Here is a 20,184-nt window from a genome sequence, read left to right on the forward strand (position 1 = left end):
ACTCTGAAACTGCATCCATTATAAACTTACTCTACATGTTGAGAAAAATCAAGCGTATTAAGGTTAGAACTAGACAATGTCGTCATCAACCTCATCATTGTCACATGGAGTGTTTGTGCAGCCAGAGCCCCTGCAGTTTCCACAAGCTGGAGTGCACTCAATGTTGTGCTTCTTGCATGTGCATCTCATGGTGCTACATTCAGCCTGGCAGTTGCACCTAATGACACATAACATCTTTTCAGGAGCTGGAGCTATTGATGTCTGAAGTGGCACAAAACCCTCGTCACACTTCTGCCAACCCCAGTCTGTGGAACAAGTATGCAAGTCTGACGTCTTGAAACGAATCAAAGACCACCTTCAGAAGCATGCAGAGTCTGCAAAGATATCTTCTAGAACTTCAGCGCTCTGGGTTCAGTATATACACATGCTAGACATTCTACGCAAATACATCCGGGCAGAGCGCACTGGGAACTGGGCACTACATCTACAGGCCATCCAGGAAATGCTGCCTTACCTGACAGCCTCGGGCCACAACCTGTATGCCAAATCTGCGAGGGTGTATCTGCAGCACATGTCCAACCTCAAAACTCAACATCCCAATGTCCAACAACGTTTTGATGAGGGGTTCCATGTGGTTCGACGAAGTGATCGCCTGTGGGCAGGTCTTTCATCTGACCTGATCATCGAACAAGTTCTGATGAGAAGTTTGAAGACCAGCGGGGGGCTCACATGAGGGCGAGGAATGACAGAGCAACAACGGCTGGTATGGCTACTACCAATGCTTACCTGTGCAGAAATAAACCAGGCAATGCAGGAGCTCACAGGTGTGAACTACAATACTGGAGAGCAGAAGGAGGTCATGACCAAGGCAAGACAATCTCGTGACTGGAAGGACACACTATCAGCTCTTCAGTATTTACAGGAACGGAATCCGTTCAGTAGCGATCCACATCTGAGGAACATTGCCACTGGAGTTCATGCACACCCCACCGTCAATGTCGATACAGCACATGCTGTAGGAGCCAAAATATTGAAATATATGGATGGGAAAACACCTGCCAAGTACACACTTAAGAGGAAAGACCAAGTTGTCACCCTCGGCATGAAGTCATCTGTCAAGATTGATGGAGAGCAAGTCCAGGTTGACCCACAACTCCTCTTCCAGAGACTGATCACTGTTGCACAGACAGCAGAAGAACTGGAGTCGGCCTTCAAATATGAACTGTGCAGCTATCCACCAGCCCTCTTTGATTCCTCTCTTCAGCTTCGAGAAGCACACAAGCCAGTCTTTGCTGATGCCATCTGGGATCTTCTTGGATCCGATGTCCCAGACGATATCCCCAATGATGGGCAACAGTATGTTTTGGATGGCAGGGCACTTGTTCAACGCATTCCATGGTCTCGTGGATCTACATACAGAGACATGTGCTACCAGTACACTGATTATGTAACGAAGAAGTACGGAGATGCCATAATCGTGTTTGATGGTTATGAGAGTACCAAAACGAAGGACATGACACGCCAGAGACGGTCTAAAGGGAATGCTGGCACTACTGTGATATTTACAGCTGACATGCATCTCACAATGAAGAAGGAACAGTTTCTTGCCAATAGGCAGAATAAACAGCGATTCATATTCATGTTGAGTGAAGAGCTTCAGAAGAAGAACTGTGAGACACACCATGCCTCAGGGGATGCTGATCTCCTGATTGTACTGAAGGCCGTGCAGTCTGCTACTGTCACCAACACTGTGTTAGTTGGTGATGACACAGACCTCCTCGTCCTCCTATCCTACCATGCAAGCTTAGAATCCCATGACCTCTTCTTTTGTCCCGAGCCAAAGACTAACACGAAGAAGCCTCACATCTGGAACATCAAGGCTACAAAGAAAATGATTGGTACAGACATATTAAAGCACATACTGTTTCTACATGCAGTTCTTGGGTGCGACACGACATCTCGTCTTCATGGGATTGGAAAGGGAGCTTCCCTCAAAAAGTTCAAAGCAAACAACACATTCCGTGAGCAGGCCAAGGTTTTTGATACATATCCATCTTCCGTATGTGATGTGGCAGATGCAGGAGAAAAAAACATTGGTGATAATCTACAACGGAAAGTCAACTGACACCCTGGACACCCTCCGGTATCAGCGGTACTGGGACAAGGTGGCTTGCAGCTCCTCTCACGTGCAACCACAGATGTTACCACCAACATCAGAAGCAGCAAAGTATCACAGCCTGTGCATGTATCTGCAAGTCCAAGAATGGAAGGGATGTGCAGATGAACTTCTTCCGACAGACTGGGGTTGGCAGAAGTGTGACGAGGGTTTTGTGCCACTTCAGACATCAATAGCCCCAGCTCCTGAAAAGATGTTATGTGTCATTAGGTGCAACTGCCAGGCTGAATGTAGCACCATGAGATGCACATGCAAGAAGCACAACATTGAGTGCACTCCAGTTTGTGAAAACTGCAGGGGCTCTGGCTGCACAAACACTCCATGCGACAATGATGAGGATGATGACGACATTGTCGAGTTCTAACTTTAATACGCTTGATTTTTCTCAACATGTATAGTAAGTTTATAATGGATGTAGTTTCAGAGTTTAATGAGAATTTTCATTTTCATTTCGAAACCTTCGTCAGGCAGATGTGATTGCCCCGAGTGGAATTGTGAATTTTGTCGTGTTTCAATGATTTACGTAATTATATTGTATTGCCATAGACTTGATTTCATCTTGTGTCTTCAACGTTTCTTATTTTTTTGGTCCAGGAGCCAAAATCAGTATCAGGTAAATATTTTTTTTCAGGACAAAAAAAAATTGACATTTTTGGACAAAAAAGCTATAATTTTTTATTTTACCCTCAATACATTTCACTTTTTATAATTAATCTTGCATATCAATATACTCACCATAACTAGAAACAATTAGAATGCAGAAAAACATATATATTACAAATTAAAATATCAATCTTTACAATTTTCTCATTTTCCCCGAAGCCGGTTGGCGGCCATATTGGATTTCCATGATTTCAGGACTTTCCCCTCGGAGGATCCCTTAGGACTTTTTTTTTACTGAGGACATATCCAGGAATCAAAATCTGTTGAGTTTGCATTTGTTGCATTTTGTGGAAGGTCATCCGACATTTTGACTGTAGTATCCACGTTGTGAAGTATCGAATAAAACGCGGATGTCTTGAAAATAAATCAACAGGAGAACATTTTGTCCTTATTCAAATGGTTTGAAATACCGGAATGCAAAGAAAAATGTAATTTTTTTGTGCGAAGCCATCTATGTATTTTGTACACAAATTTGGTGGAACGTTTGACCAAAATGTTTTATATAATAAACGCCCCTCTCCCTCTCCCTCATTCTCATCCTCTCTCTCATCCTCTCTCTCACATCAAGTATTACAGCAGGGTAAGGACCACCATTCATCCTTCATAGCCAACCTTCAATCGATGAGGAGTTCACTCAGCTGGGGAGGTGTCATCATTGCCTTTATGACACCAGGAGTGATGCCATGCGACTCCTTTGAAAGTGGGAGGTAGGGGACAAAGTGCAGCATTTATTAGGTTCATAAACTGTGCTGGAAAACTGCTTTTTTCTGTGTGCAAGTGGCGAAATTCGTACCCTGGAGACTTGCAAAATCTTGTCGGAGTGAGCATTCATGGGATTAGACAAGTAGTGCCATTACACAGCACCCAACACTTGAATCAATATTTAGTCTTTGCCTGCAATTTCATAGCCCAGTTAGCCGGTCTGTACCAAATATACTTTCCGTTACACGGGTCATCATCAGTTCGAGCAGGGCTTGGATCTTTGAGTGGAGAGTGCAAAGTATAGTACAGGCAAGATGAAGATGTAAAATTGTTTCATGTGCCTTCTATACTCCCAATCTGCCCACACATGCTGGTGGAATTAAATGTGAAAGTGTGAGATCTATAGCATAATGTAATGGCAAAATGCACGGAAATCGCATTCTGATGATTTGTCCACCGAATTAGCTTTGAATAGTTGGTTCTTCACAACGTTGGTAAAATGGTGGTGCTTTGCACCATCTGGCGTGAATAGTGCCACGCTAATTGCTCCTCTTGTGAGAAAACAGATCTTGATAAGGTGGACATGTTACTCCAACAATTAGTAAACTATGATCTCCGAGTTCAAATATATCTAGGTGCGATGTTAGCATTCCTGGTAAAACCAAGGATGCGCTCTCCTGGAACGGCCTACGTGTTCCGATTCCTGAATAAGAATGCTCCAGGCAGTTTAACCAACATTTGCAGAGTTAAAATAACTTTTTATTTCTTTAAAAAACTGCAATTGTGTCGGTAAAAAACATGCCCTTTCCAGATACATGCATACGTCCCACCAGACTGGGGAAAAGTGCGCTTGCCCTCTGCAGCAGAGATGATGCAAGCAACACATGGGCAGAGCATAAGTGCATGGCTCACAAAGTGGATATGCTGTGGTATGTTTGTGGGAAATTCCACATAAAACTATTATGAGGTACTTAGACAAACCATCAATGGTCAGAAATGAAAGTGGACATCTTGGGGAACCTGTAGAAACCGGCAATATCATACTCTCCATTTCATTAAAGATGAATTAAAGCAACAGAATATGGGTATTGTAACCTTAGAAATGTTAGTTTGATTGGTAAAAATTTTATTTTACTGTACGTTTCTTATGCAACAGTTATTTTGAGTGTGGTGACTCAGAATGTGAGCTTTGGTGTCTCTTTTATGTTTTGATGATGTTCTGTCTCCCTATTCGGGTTTTCTGGCATCTACCCTATCTGATGAAATAATGGATTCGTACACAACGCTTCGTGTCCACTGCATCGAGAAAAATAAGGAGTCCAGTGTTGATAATGTTTCTTATGATTTTAATTCCAAATCTCCCTTAATTTCTTGGAAATATGACAGAGTCCAATGGCAGAAAAATATAAATCAAAATTGTGATCAGAAAAATAAAATTCGGACTGCAAGTAATCCCGTCTTGATTTTCGTGTCAGTCCCGTTATGTACAAATTATCATCTCTCGTTGGATGCAAATAACGCTAGCATTAGAAAATCTTGCCGTCTTGCAAACTTCCCCGATTGATGGATATAATAGGCACTTGCAAGCGTGTCAGCACATTTCTATTCGCAGTCGAGCGCAGCGTTTGTCTTCGTGTCCGTGTTTTTGCGAGAGCCATAACGTACGAATCCAGCGTGAGGACGCAGAGCCGAACGAGGTGACTCGCATTTGTCTGATAATTCTTCATTTTAACCAACGCTAGAATTTTTTTGGTGCTTCGTGAGGATCCGAGAGGTAAGAATTATGTTTTTCTTTTCATGTTTAAAGTGATTATTTTCAAAAGTTCGAAATAAATAGATTCGATTTTAACGTTATTTTTCACTTACAAGTGTGGCTTTCTTTGCTACTGAACTCGTCTGTGTTTTCTTCGTAATTTATAACATCGAACTCTCAAAATGTGTTGTTTTTTCTTTTTCCTGTCACATATTGAGCCTGTTTAAAAAGGCAGAGTAAAAATTATCTGTTTCTTATCCCAAAATATAATATTTACGTTGTTTTATTCATCTGATTCCGTACATAACGCTGACGCCAAGCTCGAAATTCGAACGTGCATTTACAGTGTTGTATATATTCAGTAGTAACTTTAAAACCGGACGTGCTGCAGGTCTAAAAATTTAGATTTAGCTATTTGAATACATGCAGATTAACATAATGGGTTGCATTTCATGTTTCCCTAAAAACTTTTTTTTTGCTCTTTGTGTAACAGTATGTGTACCCACTTTGTGAGCCATGCACATAAATACGCATGAGGCAAAACATGTGTGGAACATAATATACATTTTACATTCAAACTTGGTTATGTCACATGCGCAGCAAAGTTTTGCTAAGGGCTTGTAGCAAGGTATTATGTACACATTTAGGACACGGGGACCAAAAAATGAAAGTCATACGAACGAGGTCAAGGTCATATGAAATTAACAAATTGATCAGTGTTCATTCAGGTCATAAATATGTATGCACATAAACTTAACCATAGAAATACATGCTGTGATGAACCAAACTAACATCTTAGGATTAAAAGTGCAGATTTCTTTAAAACGTTACGTACTTCCTAACGACCATTGATGTTCTGTATACTGAACACAAACTGGCCTTTGGTATTGATTTTTATATCATAGGGCCATCTTGGTAAACTTATTCTATGGTTATAAAATCAAGCTTATAGCTACCAGTAATTTTGTAGCAGCTTGGGAAATGCAATTTGTTACGTACTTCCGAACATTTTTGACCCAATCATGGAAGTGAACCAAAAAACTGGTATGTAGTAATGATCCATGTTGAAACTTGCCATTTTAAATCATCACTTTATGCAGAAGTAAATTGCTATTTAAGATGTTCTATCAGATGCATTTCAAATTTCTGGAATAAGATTTTGTAAGCTTCACTATGACTGGGGGAAATTTTGCAAAATCTGAGATTTTACACATTTGAAGGTGCCAAGATATGCAGAAGGTCATAAGAAATGTACTGTTTCGAGGAATTGTTCTATTCTTTTGTATAATGATATATATCAAACAAAAAATGCATTTTCAACCATTTTGGACAACATATACAATCATACATGTAACCCATTTCTAAAAAATGAGCTATAAAAATGGAAAAAAATAGCCTGTGTTTGGATAAAAAAACATGCTTACAGTATATAAGCAACTATATCCATAGGACCCATAGCAAAGTATACATGACACTTGGGCATTATATTACATTAAGATTGTTTATCTTATTAAAACTGGGTTCAATTTCTAAGCTTTCTCCTCATTTAGGACCACAGTGTACACAATACCATGCTACAAGCCTAAGTTGTACTCAACCTCCATGTGCAGACTGCGATGACCATACAGGACTACGAATAGTTTATCGTACCCTGATGAGTGATCAGGTCAGGTCAGGTATGGGAGCATGTGCCAGAACAGCGCGTCGCTGCGTCCACTTTCCGCCGGTACTCCAGGGGCCTCCGTCTGGCCTTCCCCCAGGCAGATGCCAGGCCCATCCCCATCTCCTTGAGATGCGATGAGTGATGATGTGATCTGATGTGATGAAAACCCAACCCACACAGTCACCTTTACGTCGTGAAGGGGCTTTTCAATTAAACTACCTATTTTGTATTTGTCTTATGCTAGGTACGTAATGTAATTGTGGAATTTAACTATAGAGATAGAAATGGACTTCATCGGTCCACGAGACCTTGTCAACCCAACTAATATGAATGTGAGCAATGAATTAAAAGGCAAAATTCAACAGCTTATCAAGGTCAGCAGGAAGCAATTCCTGCATGCTTCAAATCCTCTACAGAACTAGTATTAGGTTATTCCACAGCTTTGCTTAGGTGTGCCAGTACTTTAGACTTGGCCACTTGATGGGTGTTGCATTCTCGATTGGTTTGCCTTGTCTGTTTTCTGATGAACTTCTTAAATTCCTACAACAACTTCTGCAGGTGTCGGTGAACATTCTGAACCTGGTGATCCTGGTCAGTGAGCATCCTGATCCTGGTGCATTGGCCACAGATCCTGACTCCTCAAATTTATGGATGTGATCAAGTAAGCCCTTTTCAGTACATTGACCTTGACTAACACTCCTCCTGTCATGATGACGAAAGGCATGTGATAAGTGCCCCTGCATTACTTTGATAGCTGTAGAAAAACTTCATAAGTGCTATGCGATGTTGGAGAAAAACTGTTTACAAACATCTTTGCAGGTAAGCTGGCGCACCTGACACATTGACATATATTAGCATTGCTTTGATTGTCGCATCGGTTCGAAAAACTTTGTCAACCTTCAGTTGAGAAAAGCTATTGTTCGAATTATTGTCCACTGATGCAGACCGACATTAGTCTTTGTCTTAACAGTAGTCCTCTAGGATCATTATTAGAAAGTTCTTACATCACATACCGAGACTGTGATGAAGTAACTCGTGTAGATAATCTCTAGTCTCCATGTTATTTTTCTAAAGTCTGCAGCAACCAAACTTGCTATCCCCTTGCTCGACTCTCAGAAAGTCTCTCCAATTTGGATTGGATACACCTGAATTGAAATGAGCAAGGATTGTTCCAGTAATTGAGGTGTTTTGATTACCAATGGAACTAAATATCTCCAGACCAACATCCGTTCTGCCTATTAAATTATCAATATTTATGAAACAATTACTCAACGAGAAACTTCTTAAAAATCTAGAAAGCTTCAACCTCCTACCCACTAACCAGTTTGGTTTCTCACAAAATGTAGATCTATGAATGATAGGTGTATATTTTGCAATGAACGCAATACAGGCAATGACAGATTGTAGCTAACCCATAAGATTCAGAATGATCTTGATCAAGGAATGGGATCTGGTTACTTTGGACTTTACAGCGGTCTTTGATTGAACCAGCAGTCTAGTGGCATAGCTCTTCATTTCAGAAAAATTTTGCAGTTTCTTATACAAGCACCAAATTTGGCACACATGTTCAAGAAGCTATACCAAGTGAAATTAGGTGTCAAGGCATTCAGAAAAATGTCCTGAGGTAGCCATTTTCCAACATGGCCACCAAATGTGTCAACATGCATAACTTATCCTTTTAGATTCCATACATTTTTTATCGTCCTATGCAATACAGTTGCCATTTTTTTTTTAATGGCCACCAAAATGACTGACAGGTTAAAAATACATAAACACATTGACAAATTTTCCTGTGGGCTACAAAGGAATCCATTTTAAAGACTAGAGGGGGAGCACTCGGTAGAGTGCAAAACCTCCGCCGCCAATACTGCTGGGTCACTCAAGTGAACCTGATATCCTATTCATTCAATTTGATGTCAACAGTGCTCACAGAGTTATAGTTTGCAATTTTCCCTTTTACATACTCAATTCATTCATCATAACTAGATTCCTTGAGACAGAAATTGATTTTACGTGGGTATATCCACTTGAAGTTCCAAAATCAGCCGCAATTATAATTTTGGCATGTTTTTTTGTTGGAAATCAATTATAACAATGTAGAAATGCAAGAAAAAAAAATTCGAAATTTTGTTGAAAAAAAAGTTGCAAATTTTTTTTTTCTCTCTAACAATTTTTTGTGGGGGAGGGGGGTTGGAAATCACTTAAAACATGTAGAAATGCAAAAAAAAAATATCAAATATTTTTTCAAAATGGCCACCATAGCGGCCATATTGGATTTTGGACCAAGTCCAAAATCTAATGGCATGATCCTTGGAACATACCTAATCCCCCCACCAAGTTTCGTCGAAATCCGTCGAGGAGTTTTTCCATAATACTGCTCACAAACAAACAAACAAACAAACAGAAAGGGGTGAAAACAGTAACCTCTGATCTTTGATGGCGGAGGTTAAAAATAAATAATACTTCCATGGACAAGCTCCAATATAGGACTCTTGAAATTAAGTCTAAGTTTTTCGAACATTTTCTCTCACAGGAACAAAGAGCTGTGCATTGAAGTGCTGCCTTTTTGCACTTGCATTGTGAAGACTTGCATCCTCTTGTACACCCACAATCCATCAATTGATAGCAGGTCTTGGATGTCTCAGGTCACATTGTCCATAGAGGCTGCTCTTGTCCCTCTTGATTCTTGGTTCAGCCCATCCAGAGGAATGACAGAGAAGCTCAGGATTCAAAATTTGTGCTTGACCCACACATGTCCACCCTGATATGCTGCCCTTCTGGCCTGCTGTTAGAGTGCAGCTTTTGTCAGGGGAATCTGCTCAACAGGAATCCTCATGGCAAACAATTTTCTTCTTGCAACATCTATGTACATCCATGATGTGATGCTCTCAGGAAGGAGTCTGCTGTTTGAGGTGTTGCAATCTCTGCTTCTGCAAGACCATGTGTCTATCCATTTCCTTGCATCCAATCACCAATTGCCTTGAGAGTTTCATTATGACATACTTTTCAACAAACTTATTCTCTCCATTATACATCAGGCCACTCCCGCTGGATCTGCTTTGCAATGGCATACAGAAGTTGGACCATGGTGATCACTGTTACTTGCCCTGGAGTGAGATGATCAACTGCATTATAACAAGGAATAACAAGGTAACTAGATGCAGGAGGAAGCCATTTGGCCCATCATGCCTTGCACTACACCAACACCAGACCAAATATATCCGTTAAAACGACGTAATTTAATTGGGGGAATGACAGAAGGAATGGGGATGATGCACTCTTGATAACATCCACTGAATGTCGAATCATGGCAAATAAATGAGCACTATCTTGGAACAAGGGGAGCAATGACATAAATGTGTTCATACACTTTACTGGTTGCTGATGATTGGCATGATATGCCAACCATGGTAAGTTGATGTCGTTCTCCAATAAGTTTTTGTGTTTTCCATCCACCTGTATTCCTCCTCAGCATGGATCTTGAAGTTTTCCCTTCTCAGTGACTTCCAGTATGCTTCTTTAACCATTGATCCCTTGATACGTGAGGCAATAGGACAGGCATGTGTATTGGGGGGGGGGGGGGAGGGGTAGATGATCAATTGTCTTCAAGCCATACTTACCTGTGATCATAACAATTCCCCGATCAATGCCTTCACTATCCAGCTTGGGATGTTGGAGGAAAGATACCAGTGCCATGGAATGAATCCATTGCTGTCATGGAACTCGGGTTGTGGTCTATATTGTCTGCTGCAGCAGCTGTAAAGACCTTACCATGCAGAGTATATATATATATATATATATATATATATATATATATATATATATATATATATATATATATATATATATATATATATATATATATATATATATATATATATATATATATATATATATATATATATATATATATATATATATATATATATATATATATATATATATTGTTGTTCGTCTTTCGACTGCTCCCGTTAGGGGTCGCCACAGCGGATCATCCGTTATGATCTGCATACTGGTTTGGCATAGGTTTTACTCCGGATGCCCTTCCTGACGCAACCCTGGTCGCCTCTTACGACACAGGGATAAGGATTGGGTTTTGCCATGATTCCGGGCTGCCCTACACCCTCTCATAGTGCGGCCCAGTGCAGAGCTCCCGTCTTCAAGCGATCCTCCAACCCAAGCCTCCAAGTAGCCGGATTACAGGCGCACGCCACTATGCCCAGTATATATATATATACACACACACACACACACACACACACACACACACACACACACACACACACACACACACACAGTCAGGGCTCATGCAAGAACTAGACTACTGAACATATCAGGACACAACAGAACAAAAGGAACAGTAGAGAGAGAGGAGGGAAGCATCAACGGCAGAGTTGAAGGACAAAATAGAGGGAGACTTGGACAAATAATGGGTGTGGGGAGGAATGAATGATCAGAAAGGATGCATGGGGTGGACAAGATTGTTCTCAAAGGAAAAAAATGAAGATTTTGGAAAAAATTGGGGTGGTGGGGTGGGAGAGGGTAGAAGAGGGGTTAACAAAGTTTGAAAAGATCATGGTTTTGGTGTGGGGTGTGATCTGAGATGGTAGTGAACAGCTGTCTTGAAGACCTGGATGGAAGAATGAGATTGAAGAGAATATAGAAGTTGGTTCAACAGCTAGAAGAAAAAAAAAGAAAAAGAGGAACAAATGAGTGGAAGTGACAGTGATTCTTAATTTTGGTAGTTTCACCAGAAGGGGGTTTATTGTGAACCGCATGCACCATGCAGAAATCTGGGGGGGACAAAGCATGGAAAGAGCAGAGGGTGCAAGACCAGAAAAGGAGGTGAGAGATGGAGGACAAACTACTCCTTCCATCTCACACCACTTGCAAACACTGTGCCTATCTTACTGGAGATACGAAGTACATGGTCATATTGATTTGCTGAGGCCAATATGATTGAGATGGTCCAACAGTTCCCTCTTTTTTTGTATACCTTGTCGAGGCTCATGTGAGAGCTAACACACAATGCACATCATGGGGGACATGAGACAAGAGAGGAGGGAGTGGGAAGGACAAAACAGTGGGGAACAGAGACATTAGGAGATCTGTGGAAGGGAGAAGGATGGGACGGGGAACATGGGGAATACAAGATGGACATTACAGGGACTTTCAGGAAGGAAAGCAGGGAATTTGAAGGAGGTCGGCTTGGGTGGGTTATCGGGGGTAGAAAAGATCGAGGATTTGGATGGGGGATGATAAGAGGTGGTGGTGAACATCTGTTTTGAAGGCCTGAAGGAAGAATGGGATTGAATAGAGTGAGGGAGTTTATTCAAAAGGTGGGAAAAAAAGAGGAATGAAAGAGTGAAGGTGAGCAGTGATTCGTGATTTTGGTAGTTTTACCAGAAGGGGGTTGTTGGCGGACCTTGAGCGCCCTGCGGAAATGTGATGGGGACAAATCGCAGAGAGAGCTGGGGGGGGGAGAGGCTGGAGAGGAGACGGTAGAAGACAGAAAGACCACCAACCAACCTGCGGTGAATGAGTGAGAGGCCCAAAGACTCAGCTTCATTGTGGGAGATGCCAATGATCCGAAATGCCTTGGTTTCTACAGCATGAAGCCGAGAAAGGTGGGAGACAGGAGCACCAGCCCCGAGGGGAGAGCAGTACTCCATCAGGCTGCGAACAAAAGCTTTGTAAGTGTTCAGGAGCTCAGGTGGCCCGAGGAAGGACTTTGCACGATGGAGGATTCCCAGTCGGCGACTGGCTTTGGAGGCGAGGTTTGAAATGTGGCTTTCCCAGGAAAGCTCATGGCAGATAGTGAGACCCAGAAGTTTGAAAGAAAGGACTTCTTCCAGAGAATTGTTGAGAAAGTGGATGAGGGATTTTCTAAACGGTCCTTTCGAAAAGACATAGTGAGAGTGTGAGATTTGTCCGGATTGAAAGACATGTTTCACGTGTTGGACCAGTTTGTGATTTTATCCAGATCTGCAGTGAGCGAAGAAGCTGCTGCTTGCCGGTCTGAGGGATGACCGATGGTATGACAGAGGGTGAAGTCATCCGCAAACAGATATAGAGGATTTTCCAGAGAGTCAGAGAGATCATTGATGAAAACCAGAAAAAGAACAGGGCCCAGAACGCTGCCTTGAGGAACTCCAGCCTGGACAGGAAGAGGGGATGAAAGAACTCCATTTAGGGCCACACGGTGACTGCGACAGGAGAGGAAGTCTGTGAGCAATGAGTGGAGATGGCCTTGGATACCTTCGGAAGAGAGTTTGGTGAGCAGGGCAGGGTGCCAGAGTGTCAAAAGCAAGTGATATGTCCAGGGATATGGCTCGGATTTCCTGTCTGGCATTGAGGACTTCCATCCATTGTTGGGAGAGCAGAAGCAGCATATCCAGGGTAGAGTGACCTGATCTGAAACAAAATTGATGATCAGAAATCAAGCCATTGGAGAAGAGGAAGGATTTGATGTCTGAAGCGATGATGGATTCCATAACCTTGCTGATGATTGGGAGAAGGCTGATTGGTCTGTAGTTGCAGGGATCTGTTTTTGTACCTTTTTTGTGCAGGGCAGTGATGTTTGCTGATTTCCAAGCAGATGGCAGATGACCCTGAGCAAATGAGAGGGTGAATAGAACAGAGAGAGGGTGAGAAAGAGCAGAAGAGCAGTCTTTGAGGACACATGGGCTGATGCTGTCTGGACCGGTTGCAGAATCTGAGTTGAGGTTTGACAGCAAGCTCTCCACCTTGTCAAGAGAAAAGGACACAGAGTCCAGGGACAGTTGGGTGCGACTGGGTAAGGTGGGTAGAGAAAGTGATGGGTTTTGGACACAATATTTAGCTGCAAACACCGAGTTTAGGCATTCAGCTTTTTCACGTGCAGTATAAGCAGTGCGGCCTTTTGAGGTAAGGGAGGGGATGGAGGGGGAACATACACCAGAAACAGATTTGATTAGATGCCACCAGGATTTGGAGGAGGGAGAGAGGTTTGAGAGTTCAGACTTGGGATGAGAAAGATGTTGTTTTCTGGCTCTCCTGAGGGTAGATACACACTCGTTCAGAGCTTTATGGAAGGAACTGAGATTGCCCTCAGTTGGGTTTGATTTCCATGAGGCAAAGACAAGTTGTTTCAGGACAACTGCCTCGCCACAAGCTTCAGTGAACCAAGGGCGGGAGGAAGGGTAGGACAACTGAAGACGAGAGGGGATAAATCTGTGCATGAGGGAGATCAAGTTTCTTTGAAAGAATTCCCAGGATGAGTTGATGTTGGAGAAGGTAGTGATAGGAGACCAGTCTATAAGTTTGAGGGCTGCTTGGAGACCCTGCCAGTTGGCTTGAGTGAAATGCCAGACTCAACGGCGGTGAGGTGGTTCTCTGATAACAGCCAGAGAGATGTCCACTTTGACAAGGACGTGGTCAGAAGAACCGATTCGAGCGGAGCAAGAGCAGCAGATATTGTCCGGGAAGTTTGTCAAAATCAGATCCAGAAGAGATGGAGTACCATTGGTTGGGATTCGGGTAGGGAAGTTGACCGATTGAGTCAGTCCCAATGAGTCGCAGAAAGCTTTTGCTGAGGTGCCATGACAGGTGAGAGAGGTACCCACACCTCGCCAACTGGCATGATGACAATTGAAGTCACCACATATGAGGAAGAGAGAGTTTGGATGAGAAGATAGAAGTTGGTCCATGTTTTCAGATAGTGAGGTGTAGATGGAGTCATCACTGTTAGGTGGAGGGTAACAGTGACTGTTTGGTGGTTCCTGGGGGTGTGGGGGAGTGAGGGCAGTGCATGGAGAGTGAGGAATAGAGTGTTTGATGAAGAGAGCAACACCTCCACCAGGACGAGCCTCAGGTCTGTCATACCGGAGGAGGGAGTAACCAGGGAGAGATACTTGGGAATCAGACATGTCTTGGGGGAGGAAAGTTTCTGTTTGGCAGATTATGTCTAGTTTGTCAGTGGCAACCTGTATGGAAAGATCTGAAAGGTTTCAGCGAAGGCCCCGGATATTTGAGGTCCACACTTTTAATGAAGAGGGAGGGGAGGAGGCTTTGGGTGCAGGGGCTGGGGGAGGGGGAGGATAGGACAAGGGACGAGGGTAAGGAGGGTTGTTGAAAGAGTGTGGGGGATTGCAGAATTGCTTGTGGAGGGGGCCGGATGAGGAGGAGAAAAGGCTCTGTGGTACAAGAGAGGGGGAAGAAGGCAGTTGAGGATTTGAGGAGGTGGAGTGAAGAGAAGGAGGTGAGAGGGCAGTGGAAGGAAGCAGCTTTGTGAAGGATGAGTGAGGGGGGATGAATGTAGGGAGAAAGGTGAGGGGGGTAGTTTTTGAGAGCGGTGAGAAGGAGGCTTGGAGGGAGAAGAGTGTGATGGTTGCTTTGAGAATGAGGGGTGAGAGGGGTGAGTTGGCACTGAAGTTGGAAAGCGAACATTCATAGCAAACTGGGTTTTTTAAAGTTTTAGGTCAGTTATGCGATTTAACACAATTCTTGAGGGATGCAATAAAGGCAAATTAAGAGAATGGAGAGAAGAAACGCTGTAACAGTTGGATTTTTTTAGGAAAGGTATGAAGGAAAGGTCGAATTGAGAGCAGTCTGTTTAAATAGTAGTGCATTCTGATACAGTAAAGAGTACCACACGTGTGAAAGAGGAAGATGAAGCATGATGAGATTGTTTTTATTATTATTGTTAATGTTTGAGAGAGTTTTCAACAGATTAGGTCATGTAAGTGTTGAAGAAAAAAAAACGAGAAGAAGAAGAAGATTCGAGAGTCGTGAGTGAGGAAGGAGAAAGATCGCGTTTTTTTTTTGTTTGTTTTTGATTTAAGATAAGAAATAGAGTGATTAATTGGGAGGTATGGGGGACGTGAAGAAAGTGAGGAAGATATAAATTGAAGGTAATGGGGAGAAAAAACAAAACACGATCGTACCGTTAGGCCTCAAGTCAAGGGTAGGCCTCAAGTCAAGGGTAGGCCTCAAGTCAAGGGTAGGCCTCAAGTCAAGGGTAGGCCTCAAGTCAAGGGTAGGCCTCAAGTCAAGGGTAGGCCTCAAGTCAAGGGTAGGCCTCAAGTCAAGGGTAGGCCTCAAGTCAAGGGTAGGCCTCAAGTCAAGGGTAGGCCTCAAGCGTACAGTATGACAAAGTCGACAAAATCTCACAAAATAACACGATTTTTGAAACAAAACCGAACTCGGAACACGCAGTAACATGTAGGTGAGAAAATAAACAGTTAAAACGGGACAGATAACGACCGGAAACTTAACTTTGAGATCGTCAGCAGGGAGTCCCCAAGGAGACCTGTTGACATTCCAAACCCGGAACCGGAAGTCCAATTCTCTCAGTGAAAACTCGTGACTTTTTGCAATAATCATAAGCCTAATGTAGATTGGAAGAGGTGTTTCTTGATCAGCATTCCATCTGATAGGTGTGTTTGCCTGTCTGTGTGGATCTCTTACACTATTGTACCTCAAAAGTTGAGCAGTTCACGTTGCTTGCCACTGGTACTGAAGTCTCTGGGCAACTTTTATCTTTGATATAATTGAGACTTTGATATAATTCAGTGTAATTGAACTGACACACAACTATCAAGGCAGTTAGACGAGAATGACCCACTGTATTCTTACTTGTGTAATATGTTCTGCTGAACAACTGCTGCTGCACATGCAAGAATAACGGTGTCATTGTTCCTGTTGAGTCCACATGACTTTACCAAGTTGGTGTCAATGTCACCTTCAAGCACCAGCAAAACATCTCACCATTTGATGTGCGCTCGCATATCTGTAAAGTGGGCCAACAGTCTGAGCTTTAATTGTGTTGAATGAAGTTGTTGTCTGAGGACAACCCCTAATTGTTCCGAATCCTTTGGTGTACTGCAGTTAGAGCATAGGGTGGTGGGCTCTTGACAGAGGAGTCTGAAATGAAGGCCCGCTGGGCCGGTTACTTTGAGTGGCTGTACCAGGCTGATCCAATAGCTGTCAAGTTGGATGTCAGGGGTGGTACAATCCTGATTGCTGACCCTCCGATCAACTGTGGTCCACCATCGTTTGTGGAAACACAGGCTGCGGTGAACCGGTTGAAATTGGGGTGAAGTTCCTCGGATATGTGGCATCCATGCTGAACTTCTCAAGGCTGGTGAAAATGCTGTACTCATGTCATTGCATGCAGTTCTGTGCTCTGCCTGGAACACAGGCATCAGCCCAACTGACTGGAAGAGGGGCCTTGTTGTCCCTCTCTGGAAAGGGAAGGGTAATTGCCAAGACTGCAACAACTAACGAGGGGTGACGCTGCTCTCAGTGCCGAGCAAGGTGTTTGCTCGGATAATTATTGGTAGGGTTTGCCACCATCTGCTTGAGCACCATCTCCTTCTCTTCGGGTCCTCACCGAACGCAGACAAGAGTTTTGGCAGGGACTGCTTGCAGCTTATGTTGATCTCTGTAAAGCGTTTGATTCAGTGAATCAGGATGCCCTCTGGAAGATTCTTGGTCTTCATGGGGTGTCACCAAAACTGATCAATCTGATGTTTGAATTATACTCTGGTACTGAGAGTGCTGTGAGATGTGATGATACCATCTCCGACTTATTTCCAGTTATTACTGGAGTTCATCAGGAGTGTGTACTGGCCCCCACACTTTTCAGCACTTGTATGAACTGAATTCTGGGGAGGATGTTGGAGAGATCAAGGTGTGGTGCATCGTTTGGAAATGTCAAGATCTCTGACTTTGATTTTGCAGATGATGCAGTCATCTTTGCAGAGACTCCAGATATCCTTTTGGAGGCCCTCGAGGTGCTGAATGAGAAGTCAGAGCCGCTGGAATTACAGGTTTCCTGGTTCAAAACTAAGATCCAGGCTTTCAATGACATCTTGGATGCTGCTATCCTGTCTGTATCTGTTTGTGCGAGGATGTTGAGGTCACGGAGAGATTCACTTACCTTGGCAATGATATTCATGTCTCTGCTGGCTGTGAGCCAGAGGTCAACAGATGTCTGTGTCGGGCCTGGGGAGTCATGGATTCACTGGATCATGGGGAGTGGCACTGCCGGTACCTGTGCGCGAGGACGAAAGTCCGAGTCTTCAGGTCCTTGGTGCTTTCAGTCTTGCTCAATGGATGTGACACTTGGACTCTGACCAGAGATCTGAAACAGAAACATAATCCCTTTGGTACCAGGTCTCTTCGGAGAATCCTTGGCTATCGCTGGTCATATCGCTATCATATCGCTATCAGACTTTGATAGCGCTATCGGACTTTGTGTCCAACAGTCAAATCGCAATCAGACTTTGTGTCCAACGAGTGGTTGCTGAGAGAGACTCAAATGAGATTTGTTACCTGCTTAGTCCGTGAGCATCAGTTGCGGCTGTATGGACATGTGACTCGTTTTCCTGATGCTGATTCTTCTCACCAGATTCTCTCAGTGAGGAAGTCTCGTGAGTGGAGGAGGCCAATGGGCCAACCACGTTCTTCGTGGTTGCATCAGGTTGATCAGCATCTTAAGGAGATGAGGATGGGCCAGGCATCTGCCTGGGGGATGGCCAGACGGATGCCCATGGAGTACTGGCGGAAAGTGGATGCAGTGACGCGCTGCTCCGGCACATGCTCCCATACCTGACCTGACCTCTTAGTTTTACTGGGTTTTTTATTTGTTTATTTTTATTCTTATGCAGCCTGTGGCTGCTTGGCTGCATTATCTGATTTTACTGGTGATCTGCATCAATAAATTGAGCCATACTTCATTGACCAAGGTGAATGCTAGGTTGTTGTTGTGAATGGTCAAATCATCAATCCAACTTAAGTAACATCTGATGAGACTCAGGGTAGTGTCTCTGAACCATCTTAAGGTTGTCATTGTCATCTTCACCTGTGATATTGCTTGGTCATTGTAAAGTGAACTTTGCCATATGCTAATGATTTACACTCTGAGCCACAAGTGTATGAAAAGCTACTTTACTTCAGAAAGATTTTCAGGAGCTTGATATGCAAGGTGTCCCAAAAGTCTGGATCCATAGGCAAAAATTTATTTAAAAGTTTTATTACAGTAAATGCTCAAATTGACGGCCTTGGACTTCGCGACACTTGCTTATACGCTGAATACAAGAACGTTGAACATTTCTGAACCTAAAACGTTGAAACACTTTAACAGTGGCATGTGTTATCGGATGCTTATCAGGATGCTTTCTATTTAATTTGGCAGCAACTCCTCTATGTGAAGAATCCTGTCTTGCGTACATGAGAATGAGTTCAATTCGATCTTCTATTGTTAGTTTCGAAGCCATCTTGGATCTGAAAGAAAAATAAAAATATCAAATTGTATATTAGGAAAAATGCCTCTGGATCCAGACTTTTGGGACACCTTGTATAGTGGGGCTACATTCTAAGCCATATATGTTTAAATCTTCCTGAATATATATATATATATATATATATATATATATATATATATATATATATATATATATATATATCAAAGTATGATCGTATTCATGTGATTTTCCTGTCAGTGTAATCAACAGCTACCAGTCACCATATATCTTAAAATCATTGGCGTCACACTGGTATGGTGGCATGAATTGTGTTACTCACTTATTCTCCAAAGGGATTGCTATGAGAATCATAAACTTTAAAAAATATTTTTTGGAGCCAGTTTAAACCAGTGTTATTGTTTGATAACATTACTGTCAGAGATTCATCATGAATGCAATGTCTTCTTGGCTCAGGAAGCACCTGCCTGACTGCCAAGCTTCTCTGGAGCAGGTGGGTGGTGAATGGAATTTTCCATTGGTCAGGTAACCTTGAAATTATTTGGCAGAGTGCCAAATTAACTTGCCTATGTTGTAATGAATGCTGCAGGTGTCCAACATGGTTGCTTGTGGATGTAGCTTTATGATCATCACAATGATGTCCATCACTCATCAAAAGAGCCTGATGTTGGTTTAGGGGTTAGGGTTGTGGCTTGGGATCCTAAGGTCGTGAGTTCGAGACCCGTTGGCTGCTAAATGTTAGCAGTTAGGGTGGTGGCTTGGGATCCTGGGGTCCTGAGTTTGAGTCCCATTGGCTGCTGAATTAACACCAGGAGGGTTGACTCAGCCTGCCATCCTTCGGAGGTTGGTGAAATGAGCACCAGCGTATTGGTAATAGGAGAACTGCATCAGCAGCATCGCCGTGCCCCTAACCAATGATGCAACCAACATCCAAAAAGGGTTGTACACGATTGGTACTCATTGAAAGATCATCGTTAATTCA

Source organism: Eptatretus burgeri, chromosome 18, assembly GCF_056783735.1.
Source record: "Eptatretus burgeri isolate ZD-2024b chromosome 18, Ebu_testis_v1, whole genome shotgun sequence".
Lineage (NCBI taxonomy): Eukaryota > Metazoa > Chordata > Myxini > Myxiniformes > Myxinidae > Eptatretus > Eptatretus burgeri.